The 25,874-nt window shown below is 38.8% G+C and overlaps 1 pseudogene; it reads left to right on the top strand.

Moving 5' to 3' along the window:
* The first annotated feature begins 318 nt into the window (after positions 1-318).
* The window catches only part of LOC140309267 (ectonucleoside triphosphate diphosphohydrolase 2-like), a 34,577-nt pseudogene continuing 9,021 nt past the window's right edge, over positions 319-25,874 (top strand).

Genomic DNA, 25,874 nt, shown 5'->3' on the forward strand with positions numbered 1-25,874 from the left:
GCAGGATGATTGACCCATAAATCTCTTTTGTATTCACCGTTAAGGTTTACTTGTGAAAACACAAATGAATGCAGGGCTGTATCAATTATTAAATTGATCTAGTATGACTAGTGCAGGGTAGAAGTTTTTAAAACTTTTTCAAGTTTCAGTTTGGATGTATACTGATACACACAGGCTCCAGAAATATGTTTGCAATATAAATTTTGAATGATAAAGGCTTCTGTTTTCTACCACATATTCCACCCTCTTATTTGTTAACAGTCTGAACGAAAGCAATACAATAAGCTGAAAAGAGGCAATTGACTTAAAATCTCAAGAATGAAAAAAACTTCAGGGGACATTCACAAGAGGAAAATTGAACAAGCTCTTCTTAGGGAGTATCTGGTGAGTAATTTTTCTTAATCTTTGCCATAGCAGATGTGATTTACAAAGTTGTTTTTATTCCCCTACAATGCGTTCTATCTATTGTATTAGTAGAAGTTTTCTTGTTTAGCTTTTTTGTCTTCTAAATGCAAATCAAAAATGTCAATCAGAACTGGGTCTCTTTGTGCCAGCCCTTTATTGGCCCCTAGTTTCCCTCAGTGGCTCCTTAATAAGAAATAAGGGCAAGCTTCAGTGGCCCTGCTCTACTGCTCGAGTAAATGTATGGAAAACCATAAGTCACAAGTTATACACACATATTGACTTAGACAAACAGTGTCTCGGGTTACTTTAACTGAGAGGAGGGAAAACTGCCATCTCTTGGTAATGTGGGGATCAAGACAAGTAAATGTTATTTATCATTTTGCTTTATGTCTCAGTGGTCTTCTGGATAAAAATAGAATTAGAACAACATAAGATGGAAGTAAAATTTTAGGTAAAACTTTAGTAAAAATAAAAACATCTTCTCAATGAAATGTCTGAAACTTTTATCTGATCAAAACCCCTTTTGCCCAGAGTATTTGGAAGAAGTATCTTACCTGTGCTAGAGGAGGAGATGGAGTCAGGCTGTATTCAAGGGAGCAGCATAACAGAACACCTTCCAAGACAGCACTTAAACACTTAACCCCCTCACCACAATACATGCACAAGTGTTTCTCTTGTTTTGTGCTAACCTACAAAGTCTAGTAACAAGCCCCACGCAAGTTGCTACAGGACACATCAGTGGGTCTGCAAGCAAAGAAAGGACTTTAACACACCAGTTTTAATATGTATTGTGTGAGGTGCTCCACAATATCATTCATAAATTGTCCCCAGTCAGGCATCATTATTGGACAGAAGGCAGGATTTCACTTCCTTATTTTTGGAGTTTCTGGTGGCTGAGTGCTTTCTTTCAGAGGGGGTTTTGATAACAGCATTTTATCTTGTTTGGTTGAGTGGAAAGCAAACAGCAGTGGGGTTCAACAACGTTTGCAGTATTAGCAGTACATGAACTAATGGGCATTTAGACCTCAAACAGGCATCAACAGACCATTGTAAAGCAAGGCATTGTTTTTTAATTATACTAAATTGATTGAATATATTTTTTGAATAACTGTCACATACTGGTGTTAGCCCGATTCTTTCATTGGAAGCCCAAGAACAAGCTGGAGAAGTTAAATATTATTATTATTTCATATATTAGTATATTAGTATTTATTAGTGGTCACATGTAAAGTACATTGCAGAGCTGGACTCGGAGAGACAGAGCTCTCGCAGGAAATCCGTCAGGCCGAGCCCTGATATCTGGAGGCATTTCATATTTATAATCAGCTTTATCTCACAGAGGTTGTACTCACACTTGACAGAGTATAATTGGCCAGTTTTTAGTGGCATGAGCAGGCCAACCACTGTCCTACCTGTGTTCTTTGGATGTGATAAACAATGTGTGTGTGAGACCTATCTAACCCAATAGAGATGCTTTGTCTGTTGTTTTGTCTCGCTATGTCATCCTAAAGTCTTGGACCGTTCAAGGACATACATTGCGTTTGTATGACTAGAGTGGAAAAGTACCAGCTAGGAACATGGGTTATTTAGTAAAATATAGAATATGAATACATAATGTCTAAGAACAAAGCCAATTATAACATCTCCCCCTTTTGACATGATTTAATCATGTCAACTAAATGAGGTAGGACCGTTATATTCTGTATTGTGTAACACCTGTTAGCGGCAGCCAACTTAGCAGGTCCCCAAACTGCAAATCACCACCTACCTTGAGGTGCAGCACAACCAGATAGGAGATTCTTGTTATCCCCCTTTTGATATGACTTCATTATGTGAGCTGTTATGTGTAAGCTGTTCTTCTTTGCGATTATCAGCAGCAAGCAAGTTTTCATTGCATATGCATGTGTAAATAGTAAAAAAATTGTAATGCGTTAGCTAAACCTTTCTGTATCAGGAGTGTTTATCATGATGCTGGGAACAGAACCTCTTTCCCAGAATAGTTCAACCTTCATCACTCAACTGATCATAACTCTGCAATGAGCACAGTTCTTGAAAAGCTATAAGTATCACGCCTGTACGTGTATGTAAGTAATATATATATAACTGTTTTAATATTTCTTAAAATTATTATGTATGTGGCCCCAAACCCAAGCTCTGTGTAGAATCTTAGTTCATTTTGGCCCAAACCTATATGTGGTTTGAGCAGTGTTGAGGACCTGCTCACCCATAAGTACCATCACAATAACAACAACAATTAACAATAATTAACTAAGCTACAAAAATTGAAAAAATATTGAAACTCAAATATTGCTTAAGGCAATTAACATTAACATCAGGATCATCCACTGTCCGCAGTGCATAGGAGCGAAAAACCCGATGGCTGATATCTGGGAAAATTCTCCTATGGCCCCATTGTTAAGAAATGATGATGAGTAATGATACAAGTAGTGTAAAACCTGACAAGTGAAAATTTTATGATAACCATGTGCAGAGTGGTGTACTGCAGTTCAGTCTCTTGTGGTCCAATCCTGGTCCAATCCTGTTCAATCCTGGTGTTTGGTTCTCCTTCTGGCTGAACCTCAGTTCAGCAGTCTGATCTGGAGCTAACTCGGAAGGAGAGGTTACGAACACTTCACTTCCACGAAGGGGTCTTTACCACCCTTTTTCCCTAACTAATGTTTTTCTTTGATACAATTCAGGAGAGTATTCAGATATATTTTGTTGTGTGGTTGTTCAACCATCATCTTGGCATGATGGGCATGCCTTCCAGAACTTCAGATGGACGCCTTGTCAGTCATTTGGCTGTGAGTCCTGTAGAGGTTCTGCTACTGATGCAGTTAATTTAACCTGTGGATGAATGTTAGCAGGAGAGTTTACAGGTTCCGTCCCTGTTTTCATTGGTCAACCAGTTAAGTTTTCATATGAACCCCAAACAAAAACAAATAAACAAACCAAAAAAAAAATATAATAAATAAAATAAAAACAAAACAACTGGCCAGTTAATATAACCCTTGTTTTAGGACAGTACCGTAATACTCACCAACCTGCTGTACAGCATTAATGAGAAATCCAGTACCATCAACTTTTTCTGTGGAAAAAAACTTCAAACCATTTAGAGAACACACCAACACAAAGACAAAATACAAGACAACATAGAACAAAAGACAAAAAAAGACAAAGACTCACACAGAATTTTGGGAAAACTTGAAAAGTTTCAGTAAACTATAATTAATTGTTGTATCTCCACCCCCCTGACGAGACTTAGTCTCATCTGTATGTTAATTGCCTAACTCGTCCACTGCAGTTTCTCCTCCTGTGTTGCTGCACAGCATCAAGAAAGCAGTCATTTCTTCTCAATGAGTAACTGATTTATCTGTTTGGGATAAATATTTTCTGTCCTTTCTTAATTCAGCTCAGAGAGTTCAGATAAAATTTCAGCATAATCGACTTAATCACTTGTTACGTAATACTAAATTCTCTTTGATTCTTACCAGTGGCTGTATTTTGTGATGCTGAGCCATCCACAGACAGTTCAGGATCAGCCTTAAGTTATTTCTGCTCTAGTTGAAACAGTTAGAAACACTTCATGTGGTACCAACAGCGTGACATCAGAGTTTCTTATAACATCACGTGATACAATAACATCTATCCACACAAAGTAGACTCAAAGACAAAGGTTTATTTTGTTCATTTTTATTTATCTTAATTCATCAGTTATTTGTTTTTTTGAGGCTACCCTTGTGGCACAAACTTTTTCCTTAGCAGTGCCAGAGCATTGTGCTTGTGTTGTATAGTCAGCAGATCTTTGGTTTGGTTACCTTGCATGCATGCTTTGACCTAAGGGCCAATATTCTTAATATTGTTTTGTAATAATTTTCTTTGCTCTTAGCAGTTTTGGAATGTTAGTTAGATTGTTCAGGATCCTTCTTGTTTTTCCTTTGACATGAATTAGGTCTTTAATTGTGTTGTTCAAAGTTCTGTGTTTTACCTTACTTAGAGCAGCTCTGCCTTCAGTTTATTTTGTTTTACTTAAGCTTTACTTCTTCCTTCCATCATGTGTATATGTATATAATATATGTATATGTATCGGGCATATGCTTGGTTCTGGATGTGCCTGGTTCATATGTGAGAATCATGTTCTTTGACTTCTCCAGTGCCTTCAACACCATACAGTCTCCCATACTGAAAGATAAGCTTCTAGGAATGGGTGTGGCCCCCTCCCTGACATCATGGATTATAGACTATCTGACTGCCAGACTACAGTATGTCAGGATGGGGAGATGTGTTTCTGGAACACTGGAATGCAGTACTGGGGCTCCCCAGGATACTGTTTTGGCTCCTTTTCTTTTCAGACTTCAGGTACAACTCAAAGTCCTGCCACATACAGAAGTATTCTGATGTTGTGGCATGTGTGTGCGGTGGACAGGAGAAGGAGCACAGGGACCTTGTGGAGTACTTCTATGGCTGGACCAAAAATAACTTTTTGCTCATGAACACTACCAAAACCAAAGAGCTGGTGGTGGACTTCAGGAGATCTAAAACTGCATACCAGTTAGTCTGCATTGATGGAGGGGAGATAGAGACTGTTCAGACCTGCAAATACCTGTGGGTGGTGCTGGATAATAAACTGGAGTGGTCTGCCAACATAGAAACAGTGTACAGGAGGGGCCAGAGCCGTCTCGTCTTCCTGAGACGGCTCAGATCATTCAATGTCTGTAGTGATATGATATGCATGTTTTATCACACTATCATTGAGAGTGCACTGTTCTATGCTGTTGTCTGCTGGAGGAGTTGCACTACAGACAAAAACTGTAGGCGCCTGGACAAACTGGTAAAAAAAAGGCCAGTTCTGTTGTAGGTAGAAGGCTGGGCCCTCTCAGTGCTGTGGTGGAGCAACAGATGAGGAGAATACTAAACATTCTCTCCACAGCATCCTAGCTTGTCAGAGGAGCAGCTGCAGTACGAGGCTCATCTCAATGCACTGCAGGACTGAGAGGTTCAGGAGGTCCTTTGTCCCCACAGCCATAAGGCTTTTTAATAGTGACTGCTGACATGTTCTTCTCAAATGTATTTATTTTGTCATTCATTATTATTATTGTTGTTGTCTAGTATGTAATCATTGTAAATATTTATGATTTTTTGAGCTACTCGACTAATTTGAATTTCCCCCACTGGGGGATGAATAAAGTATTTTTATATTCTATTTCTATTCTATTCTATATTCATGTTTATTCTATATTCAAGTTTTCATACTGTAGTAAGACAGGGTGTGAGTATGTTGATGCAGTTGTAAATGGACAGAGCATTTTTATTCCTGTCAAGACCTCATGACAAGATTCTTGTTGGTTTTTAGAGTAAATCTTAGGTTGAATAACACAATAGGGAGTGCTTCAACCCAAGTTAACTGTTTGTCTGCACAGACTAGACCTTTTTTATGGTTCTATTTGCTCTTTCCACTAGTCCTTGTGAAGCTGGGTGAGAGACTGCACCAAGCTTATGTCTAATTCCAAACATTTTTCCACTTCTCTTCTTCATTAGAGAAGTGAATACCATTGTCTGATCTTATGACTTTTGGTACCCCAAATCTTGGAATAATTGATTTTGTAAGTAATTTAATGACTTATTTTCCTTTTTCATTGATCAAGTCTTGTCTTGTGGCTCCTTTCTTTTTCCATGCTTGGCTGCTGGCTGAGGTCACAAAAACTTTTCTTATAAATGGATTTATCTACTTTTTCCAATCAGAGCAACTCAGACCTGTAATTATTTAAAATGTCTGTTAATCTGGTTGAGTGGCATCTCTTTAACTGTAAACAGTGTCTTTATTTTTATTTCACTGATTCTATTCACTGTTATACCATTTAATTCAATTAATATTTATCTGCAGAGTTAGCAACTGCTATTTCGTATTGATGTATTGTTTCACTTGTTCAGCTGTTATTAAATGTGCCATAAAAACAAACCTTGACTTGACTTGTTATGACTCAGACTAACTGCAGCGCAGCTGTCTTTAAATTTCTTTCAGAGTTTTCTTATTTAAGAAAGCCATTGGTGATATCTGACTCCCGTAACACTTTTTATTGCTGTGTTTTTGTTAATATCCTAATAATCTAACTCTCTTTAAACCTTTCTATAAAGCACTTTGCTGCTTTGTTAAGAGAACATATTAAATTATATTTATTGTTTCATAGATCTGCTGCAGACTTTTTTTCTACAACTTTTTACTCAAACTTCACAGTGAGTGAAAAACAGGCTTCCCTTTTAGGGAGTGGGTGCACACAGGGTTAGAGCGAGCATGTTATCGACCGCAAGCATTTTAACGGCAGAAGTTATCACATCACAAGGAGCGAGTGATACGCAACAACTTTTCAGAGCATGGTACTTTGTTTTTGCTTCGGGGATGTCTTCAAGAAATCAGTTTTTGGTTGTTAGGGCAAATTGATCAAGAGCCAGTATTACACTGGCTTTGTGGGGAGATTAAAGCTAAAAGTTGAGGCTGTTCAAACACTAAAAGGGGACACGTTTGAACCACATGCAGTAAGTGAAACTGTTTCAAATGTTTGTGTTGTGTTGGCATTAGACATATGAATGGATTGTAGTACTGTACAAACAACATGGTTACACTCAGTAAAACTAAACAGGCTAAAAACATTTTGTGCAAATAAATTTATACTCAAGACAACTGAATTGTTTCCATTTGTTGCTGTGCTATTCAACTGTAGTATTACACATTCACGAGTCACCATCATTACTCTCCCTGTCCTCCAGAAAAACCTCCTGGAATTTGACCAATCAGACAACACTTTAGCTAGATTCTCTTGTTATTCCCTCACATGATATTCTGTTCACACATGATAACCCCCTTGTCAAGTTTTATGTTTTGATTCTCTTGTTTTCAGGTTCTTTATCATGTTTTCAGGTTTTTGTCATGTTTCCAGGTTAATTTTTTGTCATGTTTTTTCCCCTGTCACTTAGTTCACTCAAGTCACCTGCTTTCTGTTCCACAGCTGCATGTCATCACTAATCACATCTCCACAGTATTTAGTTTCCAGGTTTTCCTTCACTCATTGCTGAATCCTCACTTTACTTCTCATGATCAAGTCACGGATTTTCAGTTTTGTCAGGTCAGGTTTTGCATCGTTATTTAATCAGTCTTGTTTTGGTTTTATTTATTTTCCACAGTTTAAGATATTTGATATCTGGCTCAGCTGTGTCTTTTGTTCTTGCCTTGTGCTTTTCTTTTGTTAATAAATCAAGTTATTTTAAAGTTCCACATCTGGTTCCATCCTCAACACCACGCTTACTGACACCTCTATTTTATGTTCATTTGATCCATACAAAATTAAATACAATCCAATGCTTTTCTTACATACAAGGCTGCAAAACTAAACCAGTCTTAACCAGACAACACATGACTCTGGGATAAGACTTTGGGAATATAGAAATTATAGCATGAATAACAATGTTAGCCCGGTTTTTTCATTGGAAGCCCAAGAACAAGCTGGAGAAATCGTTTATTAAAAAAGTATTTATTAGTGGTCACAAGTAGAGTATATTGCAGCGCTGGACTCGGAGTGCCAGAGCTCCCGCAGGAAATCCGTCAGGCCGAGCCCCGTTATCCGGAAACATGTCATATTTATATTCAGCTTTATCTCACAGAAGTTGTTTTCACACTTGTCAGAGTATAATTGGCCAGTTTTGGGTGACATGCTCATGCCAGCTGCTGTCCTTGTTGTGTTCTTTGGATGTGATAAACAATGTGTGTGTGTGTGAGTGCTGTTTTAGGCGTGGATCTAATGTACCAGACCTATCTGCCCTAATAGAGATGTTTTGTCTGACCCAGTTGTTTATGTCCTTCTAAGGTCTTGGACCATTTAAGGTCATCTGTTGTGCAGTATGAGCAGAGTGGAAAAGTACCAGCTAGGAACATAGGTTATTTAGGAAAATACAGAATATGAATTTATAATGTCTAAGATCAAAGCCAATTATAACAACTCCCCCTTTTGACATGATTTAATCATGTCAACTAAATGAGGTAGGACCGTTATATTCTGTATTGTGTAACACCTGTTAGCGGCAGCCAACTTAGCAGGTCCCCAAACTGCAAGTGGCCAACTACCTTGAGGTCCAGCACAACCAGACAGGAGATTCTTGTTATCCCCCTTTTGATATAAGTTCATTATGTGAGCTGTTATGTGTAAGCTGTTCTTCTTTGCGATTATCAGCAGCAAGCAAGTTTTCATTGCATATGCATGTGTAAAACAATTGTAATGCGTTAGCTAAACCTTTCTGTATCAGGAGTGTTTATCATGATGCTGGGAACAGAACCTCTTTCCCAGAATAGTTCAACCTTCATTACTCAACTGATCATAACTCTGCAATGAGCACATTTCATAAAAGCTATAAGTATCACGCCTGTACGTGTATGCAAGGAATAAATCAATAAATGTTTCAATATGTCTTAAAATTAGTGTGTGTATGTGGCCCCAAACCCAATCTCTGTGTAGAATCTTAGTTCATTTTGGTCCAAAACTATATGTGGTTTAAGCAGTGGCAAGACCCTGCTCACCCATAAGTACCATTACAACACATAACAATAATTAACTAAGCTACAACAATTCATAAAATATTGAAACCCAAAAAGTGCTTAAGGCAATTAACATCACCATCAGGATCGTCCACTGTTCGCAGCGAATAGGAGCGAAAAACCCGATGGCTGATATCTGGGAAAATTCTCCTATGGCCCCATTCCCCCTTGGCGACCGACCACTTAATTACCTTTCAGTGCCTAAGGTCCCGCTCCGAACAGCCGATTCACACCAATGGCAATGGACATATTTATGATTGGCTATGATTAGTACTTGGTCTACTTAAAATCATTAAAGTACATAGGAACATCACAAAACACAACACACAAAACAATACAGTACAGACATTTAAACATGATGTGAATATGAAGATATGACCCTGTTGAGAACAGATGAGTAATGATAGATGTAGTGTAAAAACTGACAATTTCTTTTGAGTGAAAATTTTATGATAACATTGTGCAGAGTGGTGTAGTGCAGCTCAGTCTCTTCTGGTCCAATCCTGTCACTGCTTGGTGTTTGGTTGTCCTTCTGGCTGAACCTCAGTTCAGCAGTCTGAGCTAACTAGGAAGGAGAGGTTACCAGCACTTCACTTCCACAAAGGGGTCTTTACCACCTGTTTTCCCTAACTAATCTTTTTCTTTGGGACAATTCAGGAGAGCATTCAGATTATTTTGTTGACAGTGGTTGAAGGTTGTGTGGTTGTTCAACCATTATCTTGGCATGATGATCATGCCTCCCAGAATTTCAGACTGACGTCTTGTCAGTCACTTGGCTGTGAGTCCTGTAGAGGTTCTGCTGCCGATGCAGTTAATTTAAGCTGTGGATGAATGTTAGCAGGAGAGAACCGAGCAGCACAACATTTCATTTTCACAATGTTCTATATTCAGGAATTCCCTTTTAACAGATTCAATCCCAGTATTCATTGGTCGACCAATTAAGTTTTCATATGAACCCCAAACAAAAACAAATAAATAAACCGAAAAAAAAAATAAAATAAAATAAAAATAAATTAAATGAAAAACAAAACAACTGGCCAGTTGATAGAAACCATGTTTTAGGACAGTACCGTAATACTCACCAACCTGCTGTACAGCATTAATGAGAAATCCAGTACCATCAACTTTTTCTGTGGAAAAAAACTTCAAACCATTTAGAGAACACAGCAACACCAAGACAAAACACGAGACAACATAGAACAAAAGACAAAAGGAAGACAAAGACTCACAGAATTTTGGGAAAAACTTGAGAAGTGTTAGTAAACTATGATTAATTGTTGTGTCTCCACCCCCCCGATGAGACTTAGTCTCCTCCGTATGTTAGTTCTGCTGAACTCTTCCACTGCAGTTTCTGCTCCTGTGTTGCTGCTGCAGGACAGAAATGTTTGTGGTTAGATTTCATTTTGGGAGCAGTACAGCATCAAGAAAGCAGCCATTTCTTCTCAATGAGTAACTGATTAACCTTTTTGGGATAAATATTGTCTGTCCTCTTAATTCAACTCAGAGTGCTTTTGATAAAATTTCAGCACGATCTGCTTAATTGTCACTTGTTACTTAATACTAAATTCTATTTAATTCTTACCAGTGGCTGTGTTTCGTGATGCTGAGCCATCCACAGACAGTTCAGGATCAGCATTAATTTTTAATTTTTTTTTCATTTGAATTAGAAACACTTCATGTGGTACCAACAGTGTGACATCAGAGTTTCTTATAACATCACATGATACAATAACATATTTCCATACAAATTAGAATCAAAGACAAAGGTTTATTCTATTTTTCTATTTGTCTTAATTCCTCATTTATTTATTTTTTAGATGAGCCTTGTGGCCTTGTGCTGCTAACTTTTTCCTTAGCAGTGCCACAGCATCGTGCTTGTGTTGTCAGACATCAGATCTTTGGTTGGTTATTGATCACTGTTATCTTGCATGCATGCTTTGACCTAAGGGCCCAGATTCTTGATATTATTTTGTAATATTTTTCTTTGCTCGTAGCAGTTTTGGAATGTTAGCTAAATTGTTCAGGATCCTTCTTTTTTTTTTTTTCTTGACATGAATTAGACCTTTAATCGTGCAGTTCAAAGCTCTGTGCTTTACCTTACTTTGAGCAGCTCTGCCTCAGTTTATTATGTTTTACTTAATCTTTACTTCTTTCTTCCAGTATGTGTGGATGTATGTGGATGTATGTGTACGTATAGATGTGCGTGTGTGTGTGTGTCTGTATGTGGCCTTGGGTTTCACTGCTTTGTTTTATTTTCTTCTATCTTGTGAAGCACTTTGTGCCACATTTTCTTGTATGTAAAGTGTTATAAAAATAAAGTTTGATTGATTGATTTATTCATTGATTGATTGCACCAGATTAAACAATTTGGGTCATCTCCCGTGTAATTTCTCGAATGAACCAGAACACATGATTAAAACTGTTCTCACAGAACATTTTATTCATCCCATTCATATCCTTTTCTTTTGACCAACATGTCATGACTGAGCACAGATTGGATTGTACATATTGTTTCTCAATAAATTGCAATTGAAGTGGATTGTTGCCATTTTTCAGAGATCTTTTAGTCACCTGGTGTGGCGTGGTGGGAAGAGAGGGTGTGTCCAGATTATTGTTGTAGCTCTTTGTCACTTGAGCTTTTAATGTCTGACTTTCACACAGGAGAGGTGTGAAAATTAGTTATTGTAACCTTTATTGTTTCTGCTACTGTGGTTCTACAGTCTAGTCTCCACAGTAGTGTTTTCCTTTGGTTTCATAGTCAGTGGTCCGTTCAGTCTCTGATAGAGTTTTAGTCCCCGTGGTCTAGTCTTTGTCAGTAGGTGAGGTTCCTAAGTCAGTCCGGACCTCAGTTAATGTTCTTTCGGCAGGATCTTGAGCCTGAGTACAGTGATCCTTGTGGATCCAGTTACTCAGTCTATTCTCAGTCAACCATACCTTTACACAATGTGTTGTAGCTTCTGCGTCCTGTCCATATAGGAGAGGACCAGTTAAGTTTGTTCACTTTCCTGGTCCTCTTCCTTGGTGAGTATTTATGTAACCTGTTGAGATATCCTCATCACCGTGTTATTCTGTTGTTTCACATTCACACAAGTTTCCATACTGTAGTACAACAAGGGGTGAGCCTGTTGGTGCAGTTGTAAATGGACAGGGTGTTTCCTCCCTGGCATGACCTCATGTGGGACAACATGACAACATTCATGGTGGCATTTGGAGTAAATCTTAGGCTAACACAATACGTAGAGCTTCAGCCCAGGTTAACTGTGTGTCTGCACAGACTTCTGTTCGGCCTTTATGATGGTTCTATTTGCTCTTTTCACTAGTCCTTGTAAAGCTGGGTGAGAGACTGCACCGAGCTTATGTGTAATTCCAAACATTTTTTCTACTTCTCTTAGTTCTTCATTAGAAAAGTGAGTGAGTACCATTGTCTGATCTTATCACTTCTGGTACCCCAAATCTTGGAATAATTTCTCTTGTAAGCCATTTAATGACTTCTTTTCCTTTTTCGGTTTTAGTAGGTGTGGCTTCTACCCATCTAAAAAAGGGATCCACACCCACTAGAAGATATTGTTTACCTTCAGTCCTGTTTGCTGCTCCCATGTCAGTACAATCAATTACTATCTGCTTCCAAGGGGCATCAGGTACTGGGAAACTTGTCTAGTCCTGCTTTGAGATTGAACAGCTTGCAAATTTCACAAGATTGCACAAGATATTTTATTGTGTCTTTTAGGTGGGGGTGCCACCAGTGTTGTGAAATTAGCGCTGTTACTTTTGAGCTAGCACAGTGTGCTCTACTGTGTGCTTCTTGACATAGCAAGTTTAGTAGTCCAGTTGGAGCTACTATTTTGCCTTCATGATTCCTCCAGAGTCTTGTGGAATCCTTTTTTATTTATTTTTTCCGTTCCATGCTTGCTTTTCAGACGGTGCCGCTGCTTCGTGAAGTTCTTTAATGTTTTCTAAACATAATTCTCGTTGTGATTTTACCTCCAATGTTTTCTGAGACATCTGGTTAAATGCAGTATATCTTGCTTTTGTTTTTGCTGCCTTATCTGCCGCATTGTTGCCTCTCGCTACTCTCCAATCTCCCTTTTGATGTCCTCTGCACTTGACTATAGCAACTTGTTTTGGTTCAAGTATGGCATAATATAGTTCGAGTAATTGATTCAAGTGTTTAACCGGGGTGCCTGCTGAGGTCACAAAGCCTTTCCTTTTCCAGTGACACATGTTTGGTATAGAGGCATGTCTTTAACTGTAAACACTGTTTTTGTTTTCATTTCACTAATTTATTCAATGTTTATTGTTAGATTAATTAATATTTATCTGCAGGGTTAGAATTTGCTAATAGTATTAATATATTGTTCAGCTGTACAGCTCTCTGGTTGCTGTGGCTGTTTTTAAATGTGCCATGAAAACAAACCTTGACTTGACTTGTTATGAGTCAGACTTACTGCAGCGCAGCTGTCTTTAAATTTCTTTTAGAGTTTTCTTCTTTAAGAAACTCATTGGTGATATCTGACTCTCGTTGTGCCTTTTATTGCCGTGTTTTTGTTAATTTCCTAATAATCTAAGTCACTTTAAACCTTTCTGTAAAGCACTTTGCTGCTCTGTTAAGATAACAGATCAATTGATTCATAGATCTGCTGCAGTTAAATAGTTAAATGGTTTAATGAGATTAAATATAAATATTGATGATGAATATTAACTCAGAATTGGTTAAAAGAAGCAGAGGAGAAGTATTTAGATCAGCTAAATTTTAAGTCATGCTACTGTGATGTCTAACACAATAAAGGCTAACCTTTAATGCTTTAAGATGGTAAGAAACTGTCTGACACCTATCTGTCTGACCTTGCTGTTAAATCCTGATATTTTCTAATATGTCATATGGTCTGACTGTCCGGTCTCAGACCTGCTTCAGGTGGAAATCATAAAGTCTCAATTTGTAGAACATCTTTTGTTCAGGCAGTTTTTCAATTAAAGGATCAAAGATTTAAATGCTGTGTTTGTTTGTCTGACCTTAACTTTTTAAGAGAGCTGTTAAATCTTAATTCAACAACAAACTGGTTCTAATGTTTAGTTTTAAACAGTCTGTTCTTCCTGGATTTATTTTGGATTTTTTATTTTTTATTTTGTTATCTCTTCACTGTGATACGTGCATTGAAAAGCGGATTTCAGATTGTCCATTCAATTTGGTATTTCTCCCATTCATCCATCCATCCATTTTCTATACCGTTAGTCCGTTAATCGGGTAGCGGGGGGGGGGGGGGGGGGGGGGAGGCTGGAGCCTATCCCAGCAGTCATCGAGCGAAAGGCGGGGTACACCCTGGACAGGTCGCCAGTCCATCACAGGGCCACACATAGAGACAAACGAGACAAACAACCATGCACACTCACACTCACTCCTAAGGACAATTTAGAGTCACCAATTAACCTAACATGCCTGTTTTTGGACGGTGGGAGGAAGCTGGAGAACCCGGAGAGAACCCACGCATACACGGGGAGAAAATGCAAACTCCACACAGAAAGGCCCCAGGCGGGGATTAAACCTGGAACCCTCTTGCTGTGAGGCTATGGTGCTAACCACCACACCACCGTGCAGCCCCTTCTCCCATTCAAATTTATTTTAAAATAAATTAATTGTTGAATTGATGATAAATGCTCTAGTAAAAACTTCCATTATCATTGTAAATTTTTCGACTAAATAACTATATGTAACTCTGGTACTCTTTAAGTACAGGCCAATGATCAATCAGAATCTGTCCTCACTCTCAGGGCTGAATGGGGGAAGAAGGAAGCAGGGTTGGGATGAGATAATCTTAGGGTGAGAGCATTTATGACAAAGCTAAGGATAACTAACCTTGTCTTTTCCAATTACACATGTCCACATGTACAGCCTAAGCTGTTTATGCTGAATCTGTATAAATGGTCAGTTTTTTCTTTTGCTAAATGGCATGCTTCTGTTATTGAGCATGCGTGATGTTGGGAAGAGGTGTCTTATCTTCTAGTGTAGTAGGATGTGTCCCTGGAAAAGATGACGTTGTGTCTGGCACATGCTGTGTTAGTGGTGCAGAGGACTGCGTCTGAATATAGAATTTAACTTCTCCTAAAAATGCTGACAGTCTGCAAGAAATGTTTTTTTTTTTTTCTTTATCTGCCCTTGCTTTCTGGAATAAACCTGCCTCCTTTAGTTTTGCTGTTGCTTGATTCTTACTGCCTGTTGCTTGTTTTGAAAACATGGAGAAATCCCGTAGTAGCGGTGGAGCACTTTCACCCCCCCCAAACATTCCTCTCTCTTGCATTTCTCTCATCCAGTTCACAAATCTCTCAGTCACTCCTTTTTCATCTTCTCTTGGAACCTTTTTTATCCATCTAGTCAAGGTGTTAAACAATACCGACCCCAATGAGCCGGGTTTACCTGTTTTCCACTTCTCAACTATGATTTGTGACATGTTTAAATGTTTTACACGTGTTAATCAGAATGGGTGAATGGCGCAATGCCCGAGTGTTGGACCCGATCAAGAAGCTTCTACACAGAATCTTTTACTCTGTGCGCTTGATCGCTGGGGGTTCTCCCAGTCCCTTCACTCATTTTAATTCACCAATCTCTGTAACACCCTAACTAAATTCCCCTTTATTTTCTATTCCAATGCCCCCCTTTTACAGAACCACTTGAGATCTGTGTCAGTGTAGGAATTCTCGATCAGTCTCGACTGCTCGATACACTTCCACTAACACAGTACCAAGTAGCAAACCACCCCACATTTTCATGAAAAATAATAAAACTTAGCCCTGTGTCCTTATGCAGAGATAAACCCTTAGTATATCGTCTATGCACAACATCTGCAGAACCACCGCCGATTGCGGAGAGAAAAAAACAAAAACAGACACACCGCCAATTGCGGATTTTACAGTCCAACCACCAAACGTGAAGTAATACAGACCCACCGCCGATTGCAGATAGAGGTCCAAGCGCCCTTGTGCGCAGAAATTACCCACACAGTCTATTGTGAAGTAATACAGACCCACCGCCGATTGCAGATAAAGGTCCAAGCGCCCTCGTGCGCAGAAATTATTCACGCCGCCTATAGTGCAGTAATACAGACCCACCGCCGATTGCAGATAAAGGTCCAAGCGCCCTTGTGCGCAGAAATTACTCACATCCGGTCATGCAGTAATACCGAGATTACTCACACCGCGATAGCGGACTAATAGACCCCCGCCCATTGGCATCTAATTCCTATTCAATTTAGAAGACAGGATGAATTTATGTTATCTTAATTTATGTCTTTTATTTGGCCAAATTGTACTAAACTAGGACACATATGACTCTCCCTATGTGAGACTATGTGTTTATACTTTACATGTGACCACCTAGTAAACCTGCAGACACAAATTTTGTGCTTTTGATTTAGTGATCGGAGGACATCCTAATTCAGACAATTTAGTTTAGAATGACCAATGTGCAGAAATTTCACATATCTTGATACAAGAGGTTTTCTGCTCACCTTGTGTTTTAGGCGCCTTGAATTGTCTGAAGAAGAGTCCCCTCCAACCAGCTCCGGAAGTCCTCGATCGGACACGGTCTCAGAGTCAGCCAATCCGGGTCACGGCACCAATTGTTAGCCCGGTTTTTTCATTGGAAGCCCAAGAACAAGCTGGAGAAATCGTTTATTAAAAAAGTATTTATTAGTGGTCACAAGTAGAGTATATTGCAGCGCTGGACTCGGAGTGCCAGAGCTCCCGCAGGAAATCCGTCAGGCCGAGCCCCGTTATCCGGAAACATGTCATATTTATATTCAGCTTTATCTCACAGAAGTTGTTTTCACACTTGTCAGAGTATAATTGGCCAGTTTTGGGTGACATGCTCATGCCAGCTGCTGTCCTTGTTGTGTTCTTTGGATGTGATAAACAATGTGTGTGTGTGTGAGTGCTGTTTTAGGCGTGGATCTAATGGACCAGACCTATCTGCCCTAATAGAGATGTTTTGTCTGACCCAGTTGTTTATGTCCTTCTAAGGTCTTGGACCATTTAAGGTCATCTGTTGTGCAGTATGAGCAGAGTGGAAAAGTACCAGCTAGGAACATAGGTTATTTAGGAAAATACAGAATATGAATTTATAATGTCTAAGATCAAAGCCAATTATAACAAACAAGTATGGTAAGATTGTCTATGTTAAACAGGTATGTTTTCCATGACAGTCGAATAAACTGTACCCAATTATTTCAAAATCATGTTTACTGTACATTATTTTTTGTTAATTATCACTAAACACAAAATAGGCTACAGCTGACCCTGACAGGAATGTCATTAGTTTTGGTTTTTGGTCCTGGGTAATTTCAGGTCCGGGTGTGTGCCAAGGTTCTACAAAAAAAGTAAAATAGTTGTAAGGCTCATATACTCCTTTAGTGTTCTTGTTTGCAGTCAGTGCTTTTTTAAATACCTAATTGTGGTGGAGAATCGAAGGGGTTCCTGCTTTTATATCACTGTATTTTTTTCTGATATCTGTTAGTTACAAACTTATGGGTTTCTTGATTTTATTCATCTAACATTTAAAAGACTAGGTTTAAAGACTTCTAAAAAATCTTAAACACCCAGTCAATTAGAAAGATAACTGACAATAAAAAATAAACATTAGTTTAGAAACATTCCTTCTCCTAGTGGGACCCCCAGGAAGTCTTTAAAGCACCCCCTAACTGTCTGCATACCCTTAATAGTGAAACCACAGGGGTTCTTACAAATGTTTATTCATCCAAATGTCCTGATCAAAATGTTCTTGCAGGGATGCAGGCAGAGGATCAGCTTCCAGCAAAGCTCTCAGTTTCAGACAGGAGACATCAGCACCAGGCGCATTCAACAGCAGAGCTGAGATAAAGTCTAAGATCTGACAGAGGATACGGTTACATGTCACTTCTGATAGCTCCCAGCATTCCTGAGAAAATGTGTGCCTATACCTCACTTCAGCACTCTAGTCCCCTCTCCCTCCTTCTCTCTCTCACAGGCTGACAGGCTGAGCAGCAGACACAGGGGTCCACAGCAGGGTGTATGTATGTGTGTATGTGTGGGGGCAGTGATGGACTGAAACAAACTCCCTCCCCTTAGTGCATTTCTTGTCACACCCCAATTAAAACAGAAGCTGTTCCCCGTTCTGAAGGCTGGCTGGGTGCAGACAGGAGGTCAAGTCACAAACAGAAAATATCGGCTATTCACTCCTGACAGTGATTGCATTTTACACCAAAGAAAAACATGTAGGCGAAGAACATCTAAGACATTGCTAGGAAATGTTGAGGAAATGAAACTGAGGAAAAAAACTGAGGGCTGAATTTTTATTCTGGTGGAGAGCACTGTATTAGAAAACTAGGGAGTTATATAATATTTAACTTAGATTAGTTGATCTCTCCTCTGCTATACTGTAGGGAAAGCCAGGAATATTTATAACACGCAAAATCTGAACAGTCAGTAGTTATCCTGCTGCGTGGGAACACAGGTTACAGCTGTCTATGGGGAGGAAATCTGGTTTTGCTAATTTAATGCTTGAGCACCGGCTTACATTTTGACAAAATAAAAATTTAATAACTAATTAGGAATGATAAGGAACTGTTTTCTTCAGAATTTCACATTTGTCACTCTGTTGTACGAGTCTACACATAAGCACAACAGATTTTCAGAAGAATTTCCAGACAATTCCCTGCAGTTGCCATTCAGACGTAAAATTCAAGTGTATCGTGCTGCTTTATCATTAAAGACAGCCTCACTGTGTTAAGAAAATATATGCATTTGATGTCATAAAATGAGTTCCCAACAAAAAAAAGAAAATTGTAGGACAGGGGTGAAATACCAACTTATGTATACACATACTTTTTAACACATTCTGGAAGATGCAGATGAAAGAGGCCCTGTGATACTGTATCTGTCAGGTCAATCCATCCACTGCATATTTTGACAGCCTCAATACACAAGTGCACCTGAACCGTGAAAGGAAGGTGAAAATTAAGTCTGCTTTAGGGCATTTAAAAAAGCCCATGGCTTATCTCCCGGCTGGAACGATGCCCTCCCCTATCTGACACACAAGGAGGAAGGGAAGCTGCCCTGAATGGGAAACAACATGGCACTTTACAGAGGCATGTTAGAAACAATTAGTCCTGAAAGCCAGGGTTTTGATTTGACCATCTAATTGCCGGTTCAGGGTTGAGAGATTGAGTGAGGTGAGGCTTAGAGACTCAGAGAGAGCTGTGGGGGCCCTGGGGGAGAACCGCTGTCAGACAATAGCAGCCTTTATTTCACATCCAGCTTCAGCAAAGTGGGTATGCTCAAAAGATTTAATCCCACATTCAGACCTGACAAGAAAAGTGATTCATGTTGAAAAGGTGGGTACAACACTGTTTCAGGTGCAACAAGTTTAAGTCCTACCCATACAACACCTTTCCAAAAAAGAATTAGGTGTGAAAAAAGGAAATAAAGCTCCAACAAAGCAATAGTATATCACAGTTTCTTCCAGCACCAATGAACAAGGTAAATTAGGGTCCTGACTTGTTGGGTTCACCTCTGATCTCCATGATTGGAGCTTTTCTTAATAGGTTCACTTTTTCACACAAGGCAAATTCACCAGGATACCATTCCTGACAGCAGTATGTGAAGGTGATGAATGGCCGACACAAATAACAATTGGCCATGCATGTAAAAGGATGGCACTGTGTTACGGGTTAAGAGGAGCCTCGTGCACAATTGTCTCACACTTTCACATACTAACACTCTATTGGCAAAATTACAATAAGATACAATAAGATCTGACAAGAAATCGAATCGGATCGGGTTACTTGCAATCAAATTAAGACCCCGGGATAACTCAATCCAACTGCACACTGAACGAGCATGTAGGCGACAGTGGATCGGATCGAGCGTTCTGCGCATGCTCGAGATTTTTTCCCGTGATCATCACCCGGAAGCCGAAGGAGACGATATTCCTGTTGTTGTCGCAGCCATCAGAAAGAAACAAACAACGCGATGGAGAATGCACCGCTGTGCATCGCGTTTGTGCCATAACCAGCTCATCACAAATGTAGAGGAACGTAGCTTCATCTTGCTCTTCGTTCGCCATCTTTCTCGAATGCCTTAATTTTGTTGTTGGTGGTGGTGAAGACGTCAACCGGAAGTGACTCTATTAGCGATAGTTGAAATGAACCTATCGTACTGCGGTAATGCATGCTTTGTGCCTGTGATTCGATTTATTCACTGCCATATATCCAAGGATAATTATCCTTGCTCAGATACGGAGCATAACCCAACTATAGCTATAATTCAGTTAATCTCATCATGTAGACCCACTGACAGTTGGGATTTCCTCCCCCACCCTTCATCCCTTCTGTTTCAAGAAGTCCATCCTCACATACTAAATCCCCCATTCTTAAATATCACCTGCTTTCTGCTCCTTTAATTACCTAAATAGTCATTTCTTGATGCACTTTACAGCAGTCTGTCATGCACAGGTAAAAGGGGGAAAAATAAGTCTTTCAAAACAAAAGTTAAGCAATATACGTGAGCTGCACCTGCAACCACATTTTAGGAATGCAAAAAGAAAAGAAAACTTCACTTTGGATGAACGACATGTATATGTGTGTATTAGCACTTTTCTATAACATAAAATGCTGTAAATGCGGCAAACAAAGGCAATAGTTTAATGGAATGCTTACAGTATGTAGTTTTGTTTGTTAATATTAATAATTACTTTGTACTAAGATTGGGAAGCTATTAAAACCTTTAATAGCAATAAAATCTATAAAACTGCATAGATTGTTGCAATCCCAATTTAGCCACAAAAAATGTTTACACCCTTAATATTATTAGGGGTAAAGGGGGGGTGTAATAGAAATACAAATATTACACCCCTCTTCACTCTTGCTGTCCTTGCAGCGGAAATACAAGAGGTTTTGGTCAGTGCATTGGTTCAGTTGTCCTAATTGGATTCACTGGCTACTCTAGTGAAGGTGTAGATATGGTTTGGAGAAGATCGATTTCATGATTTTTGTCAGACTAACGTGTTTACTTGTCATCTTTTCCCTCCTCTTCCCTCCTGTTCATACCAGCAGTATTTTTAACCTTTCCAGGGAAGTGAGAGAAACTAACATTGAATTCTATCAACATGCCAACAGAATTATATCTCACATTGGTTGTAAGCCTACTTCTAGAGCCATAAATCCTCTGTTTAATAACAAGCAGTTGCTGAAATCAAAATAAAATCATCATCCTTATCTGTAACACTATATCAACAGTGATATTGGGGCTAAGAAGTAGCTCAGGAGATAGTGATTTTCCTTTATCTGGAAGGTTGTTGGATCAGTACCAACTTCATATGTCAAAAGATAGCATTCTAAACCTGTCCACATCCCCTCCCACAGCAATACTCTCAATGTTCCTAAATTATAAGTCAGTTGTAATGTAATGTAAAAAGAATGATTGTGCATGCAATGCATTACCATGATAAGCCCTACTGTTTCCCAAACTCTAATCAATTAGATGTTCATGCCCAAATCTAACAAGTGGATTTTTTAATGTGAAAAAGTCACAATTATGTCATAATGGCTTGTACTGAGTTGACACTGGTTTAAGTTAAATCCTATAACTATGCAGTTGAGTTGCTAAACATGTAAAAAGTGTTGGGTCAGTCAGGAAATAAACCAAAGATTTCTATTTGACAGTCCTGTGTCTAATTTCACCATCACATACTCCAACTTAGTACCTGTTACATTTCAATCTATTGGTAAACAGCTTTTGTGACAGCTTAACAAAATGCTTTGAAACCATATCTGTATAATTTGATACTTGGTAAAAAAAAAAAAAAGTGTCCACAAAAACAATTTTATGGATTGTATCAAAACAAACAAAAAAAAGAACCACCATAAAAACTGCGTTGCACAGAGCTCACTGCTTCATGAACAAAGCTCAGGAAAATGTAGATCTCTGAGAAGAATTACTCGCTCTGAAATGAGAACAGAATAAATAAAAAGTGCTGATATAGTTTAAGTTGCAGGTATGTGCATAAAACAACGCAAGCTTGCCAAACAAGTCTAAATTATGTGTTCCCACACGTAGCTTGCCACCAAGATTTTCTAATTGAACCCTATAACCTATATATGTGTTGTCTTGACCATATTTGTCTAGATCCAAATGAAATAGTGTCACAGATTTAAAAGATTCCAGAGGAGCCACCGATTTACACAAGTTAGACTTCTTTATGTTCCTTTGCTATGTCTGACTTGTTATCTGTGTGCCCATAGCGTAGCAATTTTGGTTATTTCTAATGTAAACTACCACTGAAACAAAAACAAGTGCATCACAAAAGTTTAGTACTGGCATTGTAGTTGTAAGTAATAAATTGTGTAATTAACTCTTAATTGTCTATTAGTCAATGTCTCCAGAGTTTACATTGTGTGTTTTCTGACAGACCAAATGCATTCTAGGTGTGTTGCATTCACATTCATCTGACAAAACCCCTAAATTCCTCCATCACCTCAGCTGACAGAGAAGGTCACTTCAAAGCAGGGAAAGAGTCAGCGGGGCAATAGAGGCCTGGGACCGACAAATGCATAAGTTGTAAAACTTAACAAGGTGTGAACACTCTGTTTGTGCCCTGGCTCTTCAGCATGCAGGGGCAGCTTGTGGAAGTTCTTATTGGCTGTAAGTACACTGCAAAAAGTGATGCTTAAGACGAGATGTTGCGTATACAGTAAGAATGACCTTCTCTTGACAGGACTACTCAGCAATACACAGAATTTTTCTCACCAAGCTAATAGAGTAAGAGCACATATGTGACTCCAGAATAAAATAAATGATCGTTAGCTCGACCCAAACTGTCTTTTTAGAATGCACATAAACAGGCTCATTTAATCAAAATCATATGAAATCGAGATATACTTACATGTACAATGATTTGCCACAGAGAAAGTTAGAAGTGGAAAGATTTCATGACTGTTTTTTTCAAGGTCTACAACGTTATGGTCTCGGACATATTTTAACCAATCACTCGATTCTTATAGTGGTCTGTAGTAGTATGAGGACAGTGGCGGCCAAGTCAAGCTGTAACTGTGGTGCAACTCTACTGTCCATGTGACCAGGTTGACTTATATAGATACAGGCCAATCCACATGTGGAATTCCACAAAATACACCCATTAAGCCAAACTTTGGTTTTACTCGATGGATGCTCTAATGAAGCTTTTGTATATTCTGACATAATAAATATTGAAATTAGATGAAAACCAACTAATTTTTAATTAAAACCTCAAGTAGCATCACAGCAATTTTTTAAATTATATATAAAAATTACTCTGGAGGCCCTGCCAATAATAATCAGGGAGACATTCAGTTTGTTTTTTCATGAAGAGCTGCTAAGCTATTGATAGATCATTGATTTATTGAATTGAATAGATGAGTCTGGTCTTAACAACAGCTAATCAAAGACACCAGCTTTCTTTTTCATTTTTCGGATTAATTCCATATGAAAAAGAGTGACATAGTGCAAAATTAAGACAATGCAGAAGTGCCTTAAACTTAGATTCTTTCCAACAGTCAGCAGGGTACAACACCTGCAGTTACAAAAATAAATTATATTGTTTATAGTATTATAGAATGACCCTACTTCCCATTTGAGGTTTTTAAGTATTTCTTAATGTGTTTTTGGCCTTAAGTGTTCGCTTTATGTTTTCTGTCACAGATTATGTTGTTACATGTCAATCACAGCGACATGCCAGTTGGAATAGTAGCACAAATCCATGACACTCTGACTATAATATATATATATATATACATAATGTAATGTGTATATATATGTGAATACATCCATCCATTTTCTATACCTGCTTAATCCGTCGGTTGGGTCGCAGGGGGAATGGAGCCTATCCCAGCGGTCTATATATATATATATATATATATATATAATACATTGTCTGCATTTTTAGGCTATATGTTTATGACTGATGTATTGTGGTGTTGCTATATTGACTGCTTGATATTGGCTTTTGATATAAATGCGTGCATTTTTAATATGAGTTGAATGCTCTAGTATAATGTGGAAACCTTTTTGGTGACTTCCACTGCCTTCAATTTTCAACATCTGATGAAAGATTCACAGACCAAGCTGTATGCCTGTGAGGATAGATCACGATTGAGTCAACTCATGTTCAGGGGTGAGCCTGGATCTGTTGAATGTGTTAGATAAAGAGGCACTCACAGTTATTAAAAATGGAGATGTTTGTTTGCATTTACTGCTGCTGAGAATCATTGTTGTTGACACTGTCCCTTCGTGACATTGACATTGTTATGAATGATGATTGTCTTCATGTTAATGACCACATGAAAACGTACAGAATCCATCCAAAATTTCTTGAGACATTTTAGCTTAAAATCATACTGGTTGAAATTTTTAGATGCACTGCCTGGCCAAAAAAAAGCCACCACCTGGATTTAACTAAGCAAATAGGTAAGGATTGCACAATTACTGCATGGGCAATTATCTTTCAGCTGGCAACAAGTTATTTAACCCCAAATTATTAAAAACTGGAAGGATTGTGGGGCACCATCATCTTCGAGAGAGAAATGTGGACAGAAAAAAATCCTAACTGATCGTGATCGGCGATCACTTAAACTTTTGGTAAAATCAAATTGCAGAAAAACAACAGTATAGCTCAGGGCTATTTAATAGTGAAAGTAAGACCATTTCAATACGCACAATGCAAAGGGAACTCAATTGATTGGGCATAAAGATGAGGCTCTGGAGCAATGGAAGAAGTGTGGTCTGATGATTCCAGATTTACCCTGTTCCAGAGTGATGGGCACATTAGGGTAAGGGTGGATGAAGTGCTGCACCCATCATGCCTAGTGCCTACTGTGCAAGCCTGTGGGGACAGTGCTGTGATCTGGGGTTGCTGCAGGTCAGGTCTACGTTCAGGAACGTTATGAGCCCAAAGAATGAGGTCAGCTGACTACCTGAATATACTGAATTACCAGATTATTCCATCAATGGATTTTTTCTTCCCTGATGGCATGGGCATATTCCAAGATGACAATGCCTGGATTCATCGGGCTCAAATTGTGAAAGAGTGGTTCAGGGAGCATGAGACATCATTTTCACACATGGATTGACCACCACAGAGTCCAGACCTGAACCCCATTGAGAATCTTTGGGATGTGCTGAAGAAGGCTTTGCGCAGTGGTCCGACTCTCCCATCATCAATACAAGGTCTTGGTGAAAAATTAGTGCAACACTAGATGGAAATAAATATTGTGACATTGCAGAAGCTTATTGAAACAATGCCACAACAAATGAGTGCCGTAATCAAAGCTAAAGGCGGTCCAACGAAATATGTAGCTGGGGATTCTTTTGGCCAGCTAGTGTATCAGAAAGCTGGATAAGGTCAAATCATTTTGAAACATTCTATCAGAGGTATCTTAAACTGTGAATATCATAATCACAATTTTGAAAGCTGATTTTTTTTCTACAAGGATTTTAAATATCTGACTTTATGCCAACTGTCAGCAAAGGCTAGCAAAATTGAGGATCATTCCAAGCCTGCAATGTAAATAAATGTGTAAATTTGAATTTTCCATTTCTCAAATTAGAGAGTACAGAGAGGAATGATCAAGTCAACAATAAACACCAAAAGCTATGAATGAAAGCTGCAAAACAAAAATATAGTTATGCAAAGGTGAAATCCTTGATATAGGCTGAAATACAGAGATGAGATTTTTCTTACAGTGTAGAAGCTTTTGGGGGGAGGAGCAAGTATTTGGAAAGGAAACATCAGGTGGCTGTTTGGAGGAATGGGTCTGGACACTTCTGATTTATCTGTGCATTTCAGAATTATGTTGCTGACCTCTTAACCTCTCTGCCATTTGTGTCA

Source organism: Leuresthes tenuis, unplaced genomic scaffold (assembly GCF_036924035.1).
Source record: "Leuresthes tenuis unplaced genomic scaffold, fLeuTen1.0.hap1 SCAF_6, whole genome shotgun sequence".
Classification (NCBI taxonomy): domain Eukaryota; kingdom Metazoa; phylum Chordata; class Actinopteri; order Atheriniformes; family Atherinopsidae; genus Leuresthes; species Leuresthes tenuis.